This window comes from Oncorhynchus mykiss, chromosome 6 (assembly GCF_057628025.1).
Source record: "Oncorhynchus mykiss isolate SJ-2025 chromosome 6, ASM5762802v1, whole genome shotgun sequence".
Lineage (NCBI taxonomy): Eukaryota > Metazoa > Chordata > Actinopteri > Salmoniformes > Salmonidae > Oncorhynchus > Oncorhynchus mykiss.
In genome coordinates, this window is record NC_143027.1 from 79,476,461 (window position 1) to 79,496,236 (window position 19,776).

The window sequence follows — 19,776 nt, forward strand, 5'->3', positions numbered from 1 at the left end:
GACGTTATTCCGTATTCTATAAGTCAGCCATGCATGTTTGTTTTACATCAGATATTTCTAGCTGAAAGTTCCAAACTTTGCATCCAGCTGAACGAAGGTTACTTATGTAACCACGGTTATGTGAACTATATGGATCACTCCAATATATTGCTATCTCTCCGCGGCGTAGGGATACATCCGAGGTGAGGATTTACAGATTTACTCCTGTGTACACCTGTGTCATGGCTGGGGTCCGCCCCTATATATAGTCCCCATGGCTGCTACACACGTTCTCTCCATAATTTTTGAGGCGCCTCTAGCACCATAGAGGATTTGAGTGATCCATGTAGCTCACATAACTGTGGTTACATACGTAACCTTCATTATGTTTCACTATATTGGATCACTACAATATATTGGTATACCCGTACCAGATTAGTCGGTGCTAGAGGGACCTGGCCAGCCAGCGGCAAAGTCCCAGCGCGGGACCGAAACACAGGGACCGTCAATGTGGAGGGGGGTCCCGGCACAGTCCCCGAACGGGGAGGCGATGCCCAGGACCGCTGAACCAACTGTAGAGGGAGGTGCCACATTTACCCGATAGTACCTAGCAAAGGTACAAGAGGAAGCCCAGCTGGGCACAGCACAGATATCAGCGAGGGGCACTCCTCTCAGTAGAGCCCAGGACGAAGCCACACCTCGTGTTGAATGTGCCACCACAGATCCCAGCACTGGCCTGCCAGCCAGGCGGTATGTGGTCGTAATCGTGTCCACGATCCAGTGAGACAAAGAGCTGGTCTGTTGTTCTCACAGGGCACAGCATACCGGAGGGAGGTCCAGACTCCCCCGCCACTGCCGGGAGCGTCGTAAGGAGACAGGATAAAAAGGGATGTTCACATGCCTGTCTGACAGAACCTTCGGGAGGAATGAAGGGCTGGGGTGGAGAGGGTCCATCCGGTAGCACTCAGAACTTACAGAAAGAGCATGGAGCTCACCCACCCTCTTCATGGAAGTAATCGGTACCAAGAGAACCACCTTCATAGAGAGGTGTTTCAGGGAGGCAGACTCCAACTGTTCGAAAGGTGGCTTTGCCAAAGCTGCCAAGACCACATCTAGATCCCAGCTTGCTGTTGAGCGGGTCCTAGCTGGACTCAGGCAACGAACCCCCTTCATAAACCTGGAGACCAAGGGATGGCACCCCACTGGCTTGTCCATCCACCCCGCATGACAGGCAGATATAGCGGCCAAATACCCTCTCGGTGTAGAGGCCGCCAAGCCCTCATCCAAGCGAGACTGCATGTATTGGAAGACATACTGCACCCCGCATGACTCGGGCACAACCTCAATACCACTGTACCGAGAGCAGGACAACCGCCAGCGCAACTGGTATGCCGTGGTTATAACCAGCGCCCTTGCCCTCTGCATGGTGTTCATTACACCCTCCTGTAGTCCTAACATAGACCATTGGTGCCGTTCAGTGGCCAAGCCCACAGACTGAGGCGGTGTGGCCTCGGATGTCACAGAGTCCCCCCAACCTGAGACGGCAGGTCCGGTCTCAGGGGAAGTAGCCAAGGTGTCCCAGACAACAGGGACAGGAGAAGGCTGAACTAGGGTCGTCTGGGCCAGTATGGGGCCACCAGAAGCAGACGATGCTCTGCCATCCTGGTCCTGTCCAGCACAGCCTGGATCAGGGGAAAAGGGGGGAATGCATAAGCTCCAGCCCTGGCCAATCGTGAGCCAGAGCATTCAAGCCCAGAGGCCCTGGTGGCTCCGACACGGAGTACCACAGTACCTCAGTGTGCATTGTCCAGAGAGGCAAACAAGTCCACCTGCACCCTGAGGTGGTGGGACCTCAGTCCACCCTGATGGTTGATGGAAGCCACCACTGTGGTGTTGTCCATTCTCAACAGGAAATGTCTTCCCTTCAGATGTGGAAGGAAAGACTGCTGGGCCAGCAGTACAGCTCGGAGCTGTAGTGTATTGATGTGCCTGCTGCTCCAAGGGGTAGCCAACAGCCGCTGGCCGACCTGCCCTTGGTCACACACCCCCAGCCAATCTGGGAGGCGTCTGTGCTGATCAGCTCCCGGCGGCATATCCTCAGCATCTCCACCCCATCTGAGAGAAAGGAGTGACAGCGCCACCTCAACAGTACCCTGAGGCACTGTGAGGTCACCCGCAGCTGGCGGTGACGGTGACACTTTGGGTGCAGCTGGTGGGAGTGGAACCACCGTTGAAGAGGCTGGAGATGGAGCAAGCCCAGGGGAATCAACAACAAGACCGCCGTCAGCAAGCCCAACAGGCCAACTTGGCAAGTCAGTTAAGAACGCATTCTTATTTTCAATGCCTCTCATTGCACTCCACGATGAGCCTGCCTGTTACGTGAATGCAGTAAGCCAAGGTAAGTTGCTAACTAGCATTAAACTTATCTTATAAAAAACCAATCAATCAATCATAATCACTAGTTAACTACACATGGTTGATGACATTACTAGTTTATCTAGCATGTCCTGCGTTGCATATAATTGGTGCGGTGCGTATCGTTGCTCCAATGTGTACCTAACCATAAACATCAATGCCTTTCTTAAAATCAATACACAGAAGTATATATTTTTAAACCTGCATATTTAGCTAAAATAAATCCAGATTAGCAGGCAATATTAACCAGGTGAAATTGTGTCACTTCTCTTGTGTTCATTGCACGCAGAGTCAGGGTATATGCAACAGTTTGGGCCGCCTAATTTGCCAGAATTTTACGTAATTATGACAACATTGAAGGTTGTGCAATGTAACAGCAATATTTAGACTAATGGAAGCCACCCGTTAGATAAAATATGGAACGGTTCTGTATTTCACGGAAAGAATAAACATCTTTTTTTCAAGATGATAGTTTCTGGATTCGACCATATTAATGACCTAAAGCTCGTATTTCTGTGTGTTATTATGTTATAACTAAGTCTATGATTTGATAGAGCAGTCTGACTGAGCGATGGTAGGCACCAGCAAGCTCGTAAGCATTCATTCAAACAGCACTTTTGTGCGTTTGCCAGCAGCTTCAAGCCTATCGACTCCCGAGATTAGGCTGGTGTAACCAATGTGAAATGGCTAGCTAGTTAGCGGGGTGCACGCTAATAGCGTTTCAAACGTCACTTGCTCTGAGACTTGGAGTGGTTGTTCCCCTTGCGCTGCTTCGATGGTGGCTGTTGCTGATGTGTTCCTGTTTCGAGCCCAGGTAAGAGCAAGGAGAGGGATGGAAGCTATACTGTTACACTGGCAATACTAAAGTGCCTATAAGAACATCCAATAGTCAAAGGTTAATGAAATACAAATGGTATAGAGAGAAATAGTCCTATTATTCCTATAATAACTACAACCTAAAATTTATTTCCTGGGAATATTGAAGACTCATGTTAAAAGGAACCACCAGCTTTCATATGTTCTCATGTTCTGAGCAAGGAACTTAAACGTTAGCTTTCTTACATGGCACATATTGCACTTTTACTTTCTTCTCCAACACTTTGTTTTTGCATTACTTTAACCAAATTGAACATGTTTCATTATTTATTTGAGGCTAAATTGATTTTATTGATGTATTGTATTAAGTTAAAGTAAGTGTTCATTCAGTATTGTTGTAATTGTCATTATTACAAATACATTTTATTTTTATTTTAAATCGGCCAATTTAATCGGTAGCGGCTTTTTTTGGTCCTCCAATAATCGGTATCGGCGTTGAAAAATCTAAATCGGTCGACCTCTAGTGTAGAACCCGCCTAGCCGTTCTGATGTCTCACTCCTGCGGACAACACCATTGTCCAGGAGTGAGGAAATCTCCAGCCGCAGGTTTTGCTTTAGAGGGTCAACATCCTCGGTGACACGAAGGCCCCTGAAGAATGGAGGCCGGCACCGGAATTGGAGTCAGTACCCCTCGAGCATTGAGGACAACACCCATCGGGACTCCAAACACTCCTCCCACTTTGCCCTTTGAGACCGGTAGAAGCAGCCGGGTAAGGGTGTGTTAGCGGACCTGCCGGGGCCCGCCTCTCCTCTTTTTTAAATTGATTTAAATTTTGTTTCACCTTTTATTTAACCAGGTAGGCCAGTTGAGAACAAGTTCTCATTTACAACTGCGACCTGACCAAGATAAAGCAAAGCAGTGTGACATAAACACCACAGTTACACATGGAATAAACAAACGTACAGTCAGTAACACAATAGAAAAGTCTATATACAGTGTGTGCAAATTAGTAAAGGCAGTAAAAAGGCCGTAGTGGCGAAATAATTACAATTTAGCAGTTTAACACTGGAGTGAGATGTGCAGAAGATGAATGTGCAAGTAGAGATACTGGGGTGCAAAGGAGCAAAGATACTAATATTATGGGGATGAGGTAGTTGGGTGGGCTATTTACAGATGGGTTATGTACAGGTGCAATGATCTGTAAGCTGCTCTGACAGCTGATGCTTAAAGTTAGTGAGGGAGATATGAGTGTCATGCTTTAGTGGTTTGTGCAATTTGTTCCAGTCATTGGCAGCAGAGAACTGTAAGGAAAGGTGGCCTGAGGAGGAATTGGCTTTGGGGGTGACCAGTGAAATATACCTGCTGGAGCGTGTGCTACGGGTGGGTGCTGCTATGGTGACCAGTGAGCTGAAATAAGGTGGGGCTTTACCTAGCAAAGACTTATAGATGACCTGGAGCCAGTGGGTTTGACGACGAATATGAAGCGAGAGCATACAGGTCACAGTGGTGGGTGGTATATGGGACTTTGGTGACAAAATGGATGGCACTGTGATAGACTGCATCCAGTTTGCTGAGTAGAGTGTTGGAGGCTATTTTGTAAATGACATCGGCGAAGTCCAGGATCGGCAGGATAGTCAGTTTTACGAGTGTCTGTTTGGCAGCATGAGTGAAGGAGGATTTGTTGCGAAATAGGAAGCCGATTTTTAGATTTTATTTTGGATTGGAGATGCTTAATGTGAGTCTGGAAGGAGAGTTTACAGTCTAACCACACACCTAGGCATTTGTAGTTGTCCACATATTCTAAGTCAGAACCGTCCAGAGTAGTGATGCTAGACGGGCGGGCAGGTGCGGGCAGCGATCGGTTGAAGACCATGCATTATGTTTTACTTGCGTTTAAGAGCAGTTGGAGGCCACGGAAGGAGAGTTGTATGGCATTGAAGCTCGTCTGGAGGTTAGTTAACACAGTGTCCAATGAAGGGCCCTGAGCGCATAGGTCCCCCAGGCACGTCCCTATGGTGGTGACAGTTGACACCATCACACCTGTCACAAAGGGAAGCCATAAGCTCAGCCAAGCCAACAAGGCCACGGAGCAGGGGTCCGACGCCCTGGGAGAGCCATGTCGTGACCAGCTTGGAGGAATAGGAACCCGGTGAGGGATAAATGACCCAGTACCTCTGCAAACACATGGGAAGACCCCTGTGGGAGAAACAGGAAAACAAAAAAAACAGCAACCAGGTAATGGATTTGATTTGATGTGTTTTTTTGTTTTTGTTTTACGCCAACTTTTTTAAATTATTTTTTTATATCCAAGCAGAAAACAAAACATTATGGACTAACTCCGTTAAGGAACTCCCAAGTTAATGTCTCAACGTAGTGGCAGCCCACCACCATACTCTTACATTCTGCAGGAGAAAGAACAAGAAAACCCTGTAAGGTAATTGGCAGAGAACCCGTGTAGGGTAATTAGCAGAGAACCTGCGCCTATAGCGTGGGGACAGCATGTTAAAGCAATTCACAACACACAAAACAAGCCAGTCGGCAAGTTGTGCAAGGTAAATACAGTTTGTGTCAGCAAGAGCCACCAAGATATTAATGGATGCACACAGACTCGTAGTGTAAAGCTAACGAAACAAGCACGACAAACCACTCCATGCTGCAAACAGCCAGTGAGTATACTTCCACGCAAGATATTACACTTACCAAGCGAACTTTAGAAAGTTTCTACCTCAAACCATACGGACATCCGCTGAGAAAATGAAAGAGAATGTGTGTCGCGGCCATGGGCTCTATATATAGGGGCGGACCCCAGCCGTGACACAGGTGTAAACGGGGAGTAAATCTGTAAATCCTCACCTCGGATGTATCCCTCCGCCGCGGAGTAATACCAATGTATTGGAGTGATCCAATACAGTGAAACATAACACGGCCCAAGCGCAAGACAGCTAGGCCAGGGGAATGGTGAGAGATAAAGACGTATCACTGCCTGATCAAGACAGCTAGGCCAGGGGAATGCTGAGAGATAAAGACGTATCACTGCCTGATCAAGACAGCTAGGCCAGGGGAATGGTGAGAGATAAAGACGTATCACTGCCTGATCAAGACAGCTAGGCCAGGGGAATGCTGAGAGATAAAGACGTATCACTGCCTGATCAAGACAGCTAGGCCAGGGGAATGGTGAGAGATAAAGACGTATCACTGCCTGATCAAGACAGCTAGGCCAGGGGAATGCTGAGAGATAAAGACGTATCACTGCCTGATCAAGACAGCTAGGCCAGGGGAATGGTGAGAGATAAAGACGTATCACTGCCTGATCAAGACAGCTAGGCCAGGGGAATGCTGAGATATAAAGACGTATCACTGCCTGATCAAGACAGCCCAAATAGAGGGATGCAATTTGAGTTTAGTATAATTATAATAAAGAAATGAATGACAACAGCCCAGAATAACAAGACCCGACCCAACAAAGAAAATAATACTACTTTGTTGTTGTTATTGTTTTTGACCAACAATGTGAGGAGGATAATTCAGATGAGGGCAGAGAGTCTGGGTGTGTGAGAAAGAGAGATGAGTTGCCCCCCCCCCCCACAAGGCCAGCTGCTGTATTCAGAATGAACAGAGAGTGGTGTGAATGACTGATACCCTGAAGTGTCCGAGTCCTCAGGGTTACTACTATCACATCCATCCACACACCAGAAGAAGGAGTGTGTGGATATATTAGAAACATATAGAAAGATTGTGTTAGACAGACCGACAGTGTGTTTCCGTCTGTCTGCAGACATGACTGTCCAGACTTAGGATGCATTCACCGCTGCACAAATTAAGTCTTTCCATAAAAACTGAAATGTCTGTGCATTGCTAATGCCTTTTAGTCTAAGGGTGTGTCAAATCAGAGGTTTTCCCTGAGGGTGTGTGTGCTTTTTATTTGTGTGTACAGAGGTCTAGGGAACACTCTTCTTTTTGTGTCTCTAACCAATAAACGGTTAGTTCAGAAGGTCTTCTGCTGCACACACACACACACACACACACACCAGTGTTTCCCACAAGTACATAGATTAGCCAGCCAAATAGAAAAGGTAGCCAGCCAGGCGCCCCTGGTTCGGGGGTGCTTGCCCCCAAGGGTTCAATGTATTATTATTTTTTGCCTAAGGAGCTCTATTCTGGTGGCCTCTCGTACATTCCAATACCATGATTCCATCCGAAATGCACAGCGAAATTATGAAATACTTTATCGAGTTTGCCTTCCAGATTGGAAACATTTGTTGTGATATTGTGTAGAGAGAAATGTAGATTTGTGGGTGTAGTTACCCTTTAATTGAAGTGCACACCTAGGAAGAGGCTGTTGTTTAGCGGTACATGTAATGGGAGTTTGCAGAACAAATACCCACTGGATTGATTCAAATAATCATGTTATCATTCTGCCAGGTAGGCAGAGGCTACTTTGTAGTTAACATTTAATTGAGAATGTTTTTGGGAAAGCCTTTCCATCTACCAGAAGACTGTTCTCATTAACAGCATATAGAAAGTGGAAGATGCACCGCACACTCAGACAGGAGCATTCTCTTTGCCTCTACAGAAAGTTGCAGGAAATAGGAATCACTGATGCCTTCTGTTCATGTCTTAAGATAAACTTGGGCAAATTATGAATTTAATATTTATTTAGTTGATTCCCTACTAAGGTCAATAAATGTTTTAATATGGTTGAATTCTGTTTTAATGCCTGGATTCCATGAGGGCCCTAATTATCATATGTGGATCAGAATGAGGCTCTCCACTACCTATTGTTCCTGCTGTGATTCACCATCTTCGTTGAATGTCTTCATAATTTATCTGAAGATAATCAAACAGCTTAGGCCTACAGTAGCCTATACAGTGTGTTCAGAAAGTATTCCTACTCCTAGACTTATTCCACAATAGTTTGTGTTACAGCCTGAATTCAAAATGGATTAAACTGATTTTTTCTCTCACCCATAATGACAAAGTGAAAACCGATTATTTATTTTTTGACATTTTTGCTCATTTACATAAGTATTCACACCCCTGCGTCAATACTTTGTTGAAGCACCTTTGGCAGCGATGGCATCTGAGTCTTTCTGGGTGAGTCTCTAAGAGCTTTCCACACCTGGATTGTGAAACATTTGCACATTATTCTTTCCAAAATTCTTCAAGCTCTGTGAAATTGGTTGTTGATCATTGCTAGACAACTATTTACAGGGCTTGCCATAGATTTTCAAGCAGATTTATGTCAAAACTGTAACTCGACCACTCAGGAACATTCACTGTCTTCTTAGCAACTCCAGTGTATATTTGGCCTTGTGTTTTAAGTTCTTGTCCTGCTGAAGGGTGAATTCATCTCCCAGTGTCTGGTGGAAAGCAGACTGAATCAGGTTTTCCTTTAGGATTTTTCCTGTGCTTAGCTCCATTTATTTTTATTCTCAAAAAGTTCCCAGTCCTTAACAATTACATGTATACCCATAACATGATGTAGCCAAGACTGTGCAAGAAAATATGGAGAATGGTACTCGGTAATGTGTTGTATTGGATTTGCCCCAAACATAACACTTTGTATTCAGGACAAAAAGTGAATTGCTTTATTTTCAGTTTTACTTTAGTGCCTTGTTGCAAACAGGATGCATGTTTTGGAATATGTTTTATTCTGTACAGGCTTCCTTTTTTCACTCTGTCAATTAGGTTAGTATTGTGGAGTAACTACAATGTTGTTGATCCATCCTAATTGTTCTGCTATCACAGCCATTAAACTCTGAAACTGTTTTAAAGTCACCATTGGCCTCCTGGTGAAATCCCTGAGCGGTTTTCTTCCTCTCCGGCAACTGAGTTAGGAAGGACGTCTGTATCTTTTTAGTGACTGGGTGTATTGATACACCATCCAAAGTGTAATTATTAACTTTACCATGCTCAAAGGGATATTCAATGTCTGCTTTAAAAAAAAACTTTTACCCATCTAGAGTTGAAGTCTGAAGTTTACATATACTTAGGTTGGAGTCATTAAAGCTCGTTTTTCAACCACTCCACAAATTTCTTGTTAACAAACTATAGTTTTGGCAAGTTGGTTAGGACATCTACTTTGTGCATGACACAAGTAATTGTTCCAACAATTGTTTACAGACAGATTATTTCACTTATAATTCACTGTATCACAATTCCAGTGGGTCAGAAGTTTACATACACTAAATTGACTGCCTTTAAACAGCTTGGAAAATGTCATGGCTTTAGAAGCTTCTGATAGACGAATTGACATAATTTCAGTCAATTGGCGGTATACCTGTAGATGTATTTCAAGGCCTACCTTTAAACTCAGTGCCTCTTTGCTTGACATCATGGGAAAATCAAAAGAAATCAGCCAAGACCTCAGAAAAGCAATTGTAGACCTCCACAAGTCTGGTTCATCGGGAGCAATTTCCAAACGCCTGAATGTCACAGTGTAGCTCCCGTCCCTCTCCTCGCCCTTACCTGGGCTCGAACCAGGGACCCTCTGCACACACAGACAACAGCCACCCTCGAAGCATCGTTACCCATCACTCCACAAAAGCCGCAGCCCTTGCAGAGCAAGGGAAACAACTACTTCAAGGTCTCAGAGCGAGTGACGTCACCGATTTGAAATGCTATTAGCGTGCACCCCACTAGCCATTTCACACCGGTTACATGAAGGTACCACGTTAATCTGTACAAACAATAATACGCAAGTATAAACATGCAGCCGTCATTCCGCTCAGGAAGGAGACGCGTTCTGTCTCCTAGAGATGAACGTACTTTGGTGCGATAAGTGCAATTCAATCCCAGAACAACAGCAAAGGACTTTGTGAAGATGCTGGAGGAAATATATTACTAAGGATCTATATCCATAGTAAAACAAGTCCTCTATCGACATAACCTGAAAGGCCGCTCAGCAAGGAAGAAGCCACTGCTCCAAAACAGCCATAAAAAGCCAGACTACGGTTTGCAACTGCACATGGGGACAAAGATCATACTTTTTTGCAAAAATGTCCTCTGGTCTGATGAAACAAAAATAGAACTGTTTGTCCATAATGACCATCATTATGTTTGTAGGAAAAAGGGGGCGGCTTGCAAGCCAAAGAACACCATCCCAACTGTGAAGCACGGGGATGGCAGCATCATGTTGTGGGGTTGCTTTGCTGCAGGAGGGACTGGTGCACTTCACAAAATAGATGGTATCATGTGGAAAGAAAATTATGTGGATATATTGAAGCAACATCTCAAGACATTAGTCAGGAAGTTAAGGCTTGGTAGCAAATGGGTCTTCCAAATGGACAATTACCCCAAGCATACTTCCAAAGTTGTGGCAAAATGGCTTCAGGACAACAAAGTCAAGGTATTGGAGTGGCCATCACAAAGCCCTGACCTCAATCGTATAGAAAATTTGTGGGCAGAACTGAAAAAGTGTGTGCGAGCAATGAGGCCTACAAACCAGACTCAGTTACACCAGCTCTGTCAGTAGGAATGGGCCAAAATTCGCCCAACTTATTGTGGGAAGCTTGTGGAAGGCTACCCGAAACGTTTGACCCAAGATAAACTATTTAAAGGCAATGCTACCAAATACTAATTGAGTGTACGTATGTAAACTTCTGACCCACTGGGAATGTGATGAAAGAAATAAAAGCTGAAAGAAATAATTCTCTCTACTATTATTCTGACATTTCACATTCTTAAAATAAAGTGGTGATCCTAATTGACCTAAAACAGGGAATTTTTTACTTGGATTAAATGTCAGGAATTGTGAAACTGAGATTAAATGTATTTGGCTAAGGTGTATGTAAACTTCCGACTTTAACTGTACCAATAGGTGCCCTTCTTTGTGAGGCATTGGAAAACCTCCCTGGTCTTTGGTTGAATCTGTGTTTTGAAATTCACTGCTCAACTGAGGGACCTTACAGATAATTGTATATGTGGGGTACAGATATGAGGTAGACATTCAAAAATCATGTTAAACACTTATTGCACAGAATGAGTCCATGCAACTTATTATGTGACAAGTTTAGCACTTTTTTTTGTCCTGAACTTTTATATAGGCTAGCCATAACAAAGTGGTTGAATACCTATTGACAGCTGTTTAATTTTTAATGAATTAGTAAAAATGTCCCCCAAAAATACTCCACTTTGACATTATGGGGCATTGTGTGTAGGCCAGTGCAAAACATCTAAACTGAATCCATTTTAAATTGAGGCTGTAACACAAAAACATGTGGGGAAAGTCTAGGGGTGTGAATACTTTACGAAGGCACTGTACAAGTTAGGGAGCCAAATGAACGGCTCTCTCACCGATGCGATTCGGTATGCTACACTGACTGACGAGAGTCACTCTCTTTAGTGTCACTGTCTGGTATCGTTACCATGTATATTACATGGGACGTACGAATTCACTTGCTTTCTCTCTCCTACATGTAAAGAAATCTGACTGCAACCAACCACAGCATGCATACATTGTACCGGCAGGCCGTGTTACAGACAGAAGACTGTGTTTCCTTGTCATCATTCGCTTTGTGACTGACAGGCACATCAGGCTAGCAAATGGAAACTTTTAAATGAAAAGTAGCCTAGTTAATATGAAGTGCAAAAAGTAGCCAGCTGAAAATGAGTTTGTAATCGGCTGATTAGCCGACTGCTGGCGCGAATGGAAAATACTGTGCGCACACACAGGGTGGTATTGTAAACTAGGTTTGTCTCCTGTCTGCTTCGGCCGTGGGAGAGTCAGAGGACCCAATATTCTAGTGGGAAGCGAAAGGAGGGAGAGAGGAGAAAGAAGGCAGGTGAAGGTACAATGAAGAAACGCATAGCTCAGTAATTGGGACAATTCTGCTGTTGCCAGTACCAATAATAATAATTCTGCTGTTGCCAGTACCAATAACTATAATTCTGCTGTTGCCAGTACCAATAATAATAATTCTGCTGTTGTCAGTACCAATAATAATAATTCTGCTGTTGCCAGCACCAATAACTATAATTCTGCTGTTGCCAGTACCAATAACGATAATTCTGCTGTTGCCAGTACCAATAACTATAATTCTGCTGTTGTCAGTACCAATAACTATAATTCTGCTGTTGCCAGTACCAATAACGATAATTCTGCTGTTGCCAGTACCAATAACTATAATTCTGCTGTTGCCAGTACCAATAATAATAATTCTGCTGTTGCCAGTACCAATAACTATAATTCTGCTGTTGTCAGTACCAATAATAATAATTCTGCTGTTGCCAGTACCAATAACTATAATTCTGCTGTTGCCAGTACCAATAACTATAATTCTGCTGTTGCCAGTACCAATAACGATAATTCTGCTGTTGCCAGCACCAATAACTATAATTCTGCTGTTGCCAGTACCAATAATAATAATTCTGCTGTTGCCAGTACCAATAACTATGATTCTGCTGTTGCCAGTACCAATAACGATAATTCTGCTGTTGCCAGTACCAATAACTATAATTCTGCTGTTGCCAGAACCAATAACTATAATTCTGCTGTTGCCAGTACCAATAACTATAATTCTGCTGTTGTCAGTACCAATAACTATAATTCTGCTGTTGCCAGTACCAATAACTATAATTCTGCTGTTGCCAGTACCAATAATAATAATTCTGCTGTTGCCAGTACCAATAACTATAATTCTGCTGTTGCCAGAACCAATAACTATAATTCTGCTGTTGCCAGTACCAATAACTATAATTCTGCTGTTGTCAGTACCAATAACTATAATTCTGCTGTTGCCAGTACCAATAACTATAATTCTGCTGTTGCCAGTACCAATAACTATAATTCTGCTGTTGCCAGTACCAATAATAATAATTCTGCTGTTGCCAGTACCAATAACTATAATTCTGCTGTTGCCAGAACCAATAACTATAATTCTGCTGTTGCCAGTACCAATAACTATAATTCTGCTGTTGCCAGTACCAATAACTATAATTCTGCTGTTGTCAGTACCAATAACTATAATTCTGCTGTTGTCAGTACCAATAACTATAATTCTGCTGTTGTCAGTACCAATAACTATAATTCTGCTGTTGCCAGTACCAATAACTATAATTCTGCTGTTGTCAGTACCAATAACTATAATTCTGCTGTTGCCAGTACCAATAACTATAATTCTGCTGTTTCCAGCACCAATAACTATAATTCTGCTGTTGTCAGTACCAATAACTATAATTCTGCTGTTGTCAGTACCAATAACTATAATTCTGCTGTTGTCAGTACCAATAACTATAATTCTGCTGTTTCCAGTACCAATAACTATAATTCTGCTGTTTCCAGCACCAATAACTATAATTCTGCTGTTGTCAGTACCAATAACTATAATTCTGCTGTTGCCAGTACCAATAACTATAATTCTGCTGTTTCCAGCACCAATAACTATAATTCTGCTGTTGTCAGTACCAATAACTATAATTCTGCTGTTTCCAGCACCAATAACTATAATTCTGCTGTTGTCAGTACCAATAACTATAATTCTGCTGTTTCCAGCACCAATAACTATAATTCTGCTGTTGTCAGTACCAATAACTATAATTCTGCTGTTTCCAGCACCAATAACTATAATTCTGCTGTTGTCAGTACCAATAACTATAATTCTGCTGTTGTCAGTACCAATAACTAATTCTGCTGTTTCCAGCACCAATAACTATAATTCTGCTGTTTCCAGCACCAAACCCACAACTCAAAGGGTTAAGTTTAGGTCTAGCTTACAGCGTGACGTTATTCTGTTGGAATGAATGGCAGCTCCTTCCTTTTCACTATAGAAAAATGTATTGTCATTTTGACAGCATTAAAATGACATCTCTGCTGTCACGGGTTGGTGAACAGAGTGTATCTAGTCATCAGGCTGTAGTAGGCTCCAGTAGTCAGTCAGGTCTAGCCTAAAGGGCATTAGGGAGAGCACAGTCATTTAGTAGCTCAGAGAAGAATACAGCATCTCTCAGCTCAAAGCTAAACACACTTTCCTCATGCTGCTGATCAGGCCAGCTAGTAAGACAAACTGCTGCACCATTTCATAGTTGTGTGTCTGTGTTTTCCTCTGACGCTGATACGGGACATGTGCATTAGATTACCACGGTAACTCTGTTATGGTAATTGAGCGGAGAAGTCGTGTCCACAGTGCGATCTACATGACATCCTGCTGCTCCACTCTCAAATACGGACCGACAGTCAGTCAGTCAGTCAGTCAGTCGAGTGAGGTGAGGTGAGGTGAGGTAGGTAGGTAGGTAGGTGAGTTATTGGTACTAGTGAGTGAGTGAGTGAGTTATTGGTACTAGTGAGTGAGTGAGTGAGTTATTGGTACTAGTGAGTGAGTGAGTGAGTTATTGGTACTAGTGAGTGAGTGAGTGAGTGAGTGAGTTATTGGTACTAGTGAGTGAGTGAGTTATTGGTACTAGTGAGTGAGTGAGTGAGTTATTGGTACTAGTGAGTGAGTGAGTGAGTGAGTTATTGGTACTAGTGAGTGAGTGAGTGAGTGAGTGAGTGAGTTATTGGTACTAGTGAGTGAGTGAGTGAGTGAGTGAGTGAGTTATTGGTACTAGTGAGTGAGTGAGTGAGTTATTGGTACTAGTGAGTGAGTGAGTGAGTTATTGGTACTAGTGAGTGAGTGAGTGAGTGAGTGAGTTATTGGTACTAGTGAGTGAGTGAGTTATTGGTACTAGTGAGTGAGTTATTGGTACGAGTGAGTGAGTGAGTGAGTGAGTTATTGGTACTAGTGAGTGAGTGAGTGAGTTATTGGTACTAGTGAGTGAGTGAGTGAGTTATTGGTACTAGTGAGTAAGTGAGTTAGTTATTGGTACTAGTGAGTGAGTTATTGGTACGAGTGAGTGAGTGAGTTATTGGTACTAGTGAGTGAGTGAGTGAGTTATTGGTACTAGTGAGTGAGTGAGTGAGTTATTGGTACTAGTGAGTGAGTTATTGGTACGAGTGAGTGAGTGAGTGAGTTATTGGTACTAGTGAGTGAGTGAGTGAGTTATTGGTACTAGTGAGTGAGTGAGTGAGTTATTGGTACTAGTGAGTAAGTGAGTTAGTTATTGGTACTAGTGAGTGAGTTATTGGTACGAGTGAGTGAGTGAGTGAGTTATTAGTACTAGTGAGTGAGTGAGTGAGTTATTGGTACTAGTGAGTGAGTGAGTTAGTTATTGGTACTAGTGAGTGAGTGAGTTATTGGTACTAGTGAGTGAGTGAGTTATTTATCATAATGAACAATATAAGCCAAATGTCCACATAAGTGGTTGGTTTGGTTGGTGTGGATAATGTTTGGTTCTTCGTCCCAGCTCGTGTGTGTTTGAGCGAGGTTTTGTCTGCCTCCATTCTCATGTGACTGAGGGGTGATAGTCTGGGCTGGGAGGGCGGGAGCTGGGCTGTTTGACTGAAATCTGGGTTGTCCAATGACAGGGTTGGACCAGAGCAAAGTAGAAGGCAGAGGGAGAGAGACAGAGTCCTGATCGCTGTCAGACACTATGGGAATATTTCATCTGTCCACAACGCTATAACCATCACTCTAATCGATTCACCTCCCTCTGCTGGCCAGGTGTGTGGCAGGGAGTGTGTTGCAAGGTGTGTGTGTGTGTGGGGCCGGGAGGTGAAGAGGAGGGGGGCAAAGTTTAAGATAAGGCTCTGGGATCTGCTGAGGCGTGAAGATGAACGAGAATCAGGAGTTGGATTATATGTTTGTCAAAGTAAGTTCACTTCCTTTCATTTGGCTTGGTTTGGTTATTTCTCTATTGTGTTGTAGTAGAACTTTTCAGGCCTGTGTGTGAGAGCGTAGCCTGTCCAGTAGCTCTGTGAGTTGGAGACAACATGGAGGTCAGACACACCCTGGTCTGCACTGATCTGGTGTCCTAACTAGTGTCCTAACTCCCCTGTCTCTCCTGTACCAGGAAGGGTTGTTTGTCTGTTGAAGTCTGCATCCTAAATGGAACCCTGTATGGCACCCAAAGGGCTCTGATCAAAAGTAGTGTACTTTATAAGGAATAGGGTGCCATTTGGGATGCTACCACCATGAGTGTTCCAGTAGGCCTTGGTACTTCAGCCAACACAAGAACAACAGAGAGCTGCCCAACAAGACTGTTTCAGACAGTTAGGAGCACTATCTAGATTATCATACCTACATACCTTCCTTCTGTCATACCCCGTTTTACGCTCTTATACAATGGGAACTCTCTACTGTACTGTCATAGTCAGGGCTACTGTGCTGTCGTAGTCGGGGCCGCTGTGCTGTCGTAGTCGGGGCCGCTGTGCTGTCGTAGTCGGGGCCACTGTGCTGTCGTAGTCGGGGCCGCTGTGCTGTCGTAGTCGGGGCCGCTGTGCTGTCGTAGTCGGGGCCACTGTGCTGTCGGAGTCGGGGCCGCTGTGCTGTCGGAGTCGGGGCCGCTGTGCTGTCGGAGTCGGGGCCGCTGTGCTGTCGGAGTCGGGGCCGCTGTGCTGTCGGAGTCGGGGCCGCTGTGCTGTCGGAGTCGGGGCCGCTGTACTGTCATACTGTACTCCTGTTTGCTAAATGTCTGCATGGTAACTAATGGGATTAGACAGAGAAGTTCCTGTAAAACAGACACTCTATGGGTTGACACTGTCGGTATTGAGAGCAGAGATGAAGGGGGGATGGAGACAGGAAGGGGGGGATGGAGACAGGAAGGGGGGGATGGAGAGAGGAAGGGGGGATGGAGAGAGGAAAGTGGGATGGAGAGAGCGAGGAATGGGGGTAATGAGATGGGGAGGGAAAGAGGGCCAACGAGCGCTCAAGGTAGTGTTTCCCAGGAAATCAGGGATTTTCATCAACATCTGTTTTCCCCAAGATTCCTACATCTGCCCCTCTCCTCCCCCCTCCTCTCCTCCTCTTCCTCCTGTGTCTCTGCTGAGGTGTGTACTGGGGAGCGTTAAACCAAAGATGTTTTAGAAACTCTGTGGTTAAACAGAAAAGCAGCAGTTTCTCACATGAGGCTCTGTCATGTGATGAACCGGGTCATGTGATGAGGGGGCCGCAGTTACCGCGAGATTAGTTCTACTGCTCACAGTGGCCTTGGTACTTCAGCCAACACAAGAACAACAGAGAGCTGCCCAACAAGACTGTTTCAGACAGTTAGGAGCACTATCTAGATTATCATACCTACATACCTTCCTTCTGTCATACCCCGTTTTACGCTCTTATACAATGGGAACTCTCTACTGTACTGTCATAGTCAGGGCTACTGTGCTGTCGTAGTCGGGGCCGCTGTGCTGTCGGAGTCGGGGCCGCTGTGCTGTCGGAGTCGGGGCCGCTGTGCTGTCGGAGTCAGGGCCGCTGTACTGTCATACTGTACTCCTGTTTGCTAAATGTCTGCATGGTAACTAATGGGATTAGACAGAGAAGTTCCTGTAAAACAGACACTCTATGGGTTGACACTGTCGGTATTGAGAGCAGAGATGAAGGGGGGATGGAGACAGGAAGGGGGGGATGGAGACAGGAAGGGGGGGATGGAGAGAGGAAGGGGGGATGGAGAGAGGAAAGTGGGATGGAGAGAGCGAGGAATGGGGGTAATGAGATGGGGAGGGAAAGAGGGCCAACGAGCGCTCAAGGTAGTGTTTCCCAGGAAATCAGGGATTTTCATCAACATCTGTTTTCCCCAAGATTCCTACATCTGCCCCTCTCCTCCCCCCTCCTCTCCTCCTCTTCCTCCTGTGTCTCTGCTGAGGTGTGTACTGGGGAGCGTTAAACCAAAGATGTTTTAGAAACTCTGTGGTTAAACAGAAAAGCAGCAGTTTCTCACATGAGGCTCTGTCATGTGATGAACCGGGTCATGTGATGAGGGGGCCGCAGTTACCGCGAGATTAGTTCTACTGCTCACAGTGTTGACTAGACTAATTACACACACACACACACACACACACACACAGTGGGCAGGGCTCCATTTTGGATGAATAAATGATAGTTTAATGGAGCAGAGACTGTTTCTGTTGAAGAATGAAGACATTGAAGAACATTATGAACTGGGTGGTTCGAGCCCTGAATTCTGATTGGCTTACAACTGTGGTATATCAGCCCCTATACCATGGGTATGACAACCTTTTTTACTGCTCTAATTACGTTGGTAACCAGTTTATAATAACAGTAAGGCACCTCGGGGGTTTGTGGTATATGGCCAATATAAAGGGCCAATATACAATGGGGTGGAAAAGTATTTAGTCAGCCACCAATTGTGCAAGTTCTCACACTTAAAAAGATGAGAGAGGCTTGTAATTTTCATCATAGGTACACTTCAACTATGACAGACAAAATGAGAAAGAAAATCCAGAAAATCACATTGTAGGATTTTTAATGAATTTATTTGCAAATTATGGTGGAAAATAAGTATTTGGTCACCTACAAACAAGCAAGATTTCTGGCTCTCACAGACCTGTAACTTCTTCTTTAAGAGGCTCATCTGTCCTTCACTCGTTACCTGTATTAATGGCACCTGTTTTAACTTGTTATCAGTATAAAAGACACCTGTCCACAACCTCAAACTGTCACACTCCAAACTCCACTATGGCCAAGACCAAAGAGCTGTCAAAGGACACCAGAAACAAAATTGTAGACCTGCACCATGCTGGGAAGACTGAACCTGCAATAGGTAAGCAGCTTGGTTTGAATAAATCAACTTCTTTATTATTAGGAAATGGAAGACATACAAGACCACTGATAATCTCCCTCGATCTGGGACTCCACGCAAGATCTTACCCCGTGGGGTCAAAATGATCACAAGAACGGTGAGCAAAAATCCCAGAACCACACGGGGGGACCTAGTGAATGACCTGCAGAGAGCTGGGACCGAAGTAACAAAGCCTACCATCAGTAACACACTACGCCACCAGGGACTCAAATCCTGCAGTGCCAGATGTGTCCCCCTGCTTAAGCCAGTACATGTCCAGGCCCATCTGAAGTTTGCTAGAGAGCATTTGGATGATCCAGAAGAAGATTGGGAGAATGTCATATGGTCAGATGAAACCAAAATATAACTTTTTGGTAAAAACTCAACTCGTCGTGTTTGGAGGACAAAGAATGCTGAGTTGCATCCAAAGACCACCATACCTCCTGTGAAGCATGGGGGTGGAAACATCATGCTTTGGGGCTGTTTTTCTGAAAAGGGACCAGGACGACTGATCCGTGTAAAGGAAAGAATGAATGGGGCCATGTATCGTGAGATTTTGAGTGAAAACCTCCTTCCATCAGCAAGGGCATTGAAGATGACACATGGCTGGGTCTTTCAGCATGACAATGATCCCAAACACACCGCCCGGGCAACGAAGGAGTGGCTTCGTAAGAAGCATTTCAAGGTCCTGGAGTGGCCTAGCCAGTCTCCAGATCTCAACCCCATAGAAAATCTTTGGAGGGAGTTGAAAGTCCGTGTTGCCCAGCAACAGCCCCAAAACATCACTGCTCTAGAGGAGATCTGCATGGAGGAATGGGCCAAAATACCAGCAACAGTGTGTGAAAACCTTGTGAAGACTTACAGAAAACGTTTGACCTCTGTCATTGCCAACAAAGGGTATATAACAAAGTAGAGAGAAACTTTTGTTATTGACCAAATACTTATTTTCCACCATA

General features: G+C 44.5%; 1 protein-coding gene across 2 annotated transcripts in view; it reads left to right on the top strand.

Annotated features, from left to right (window-relative positions):
• Positions 1-19,776, top strand: part of LOC110511859 (unconventional myosin-Va) — an 84,077-nt gene that overhangs the window by 1,301 nt on the left and 63,000 nt on the right. The gene's annotated exons all lie outside the window — the stretch shown is intronic.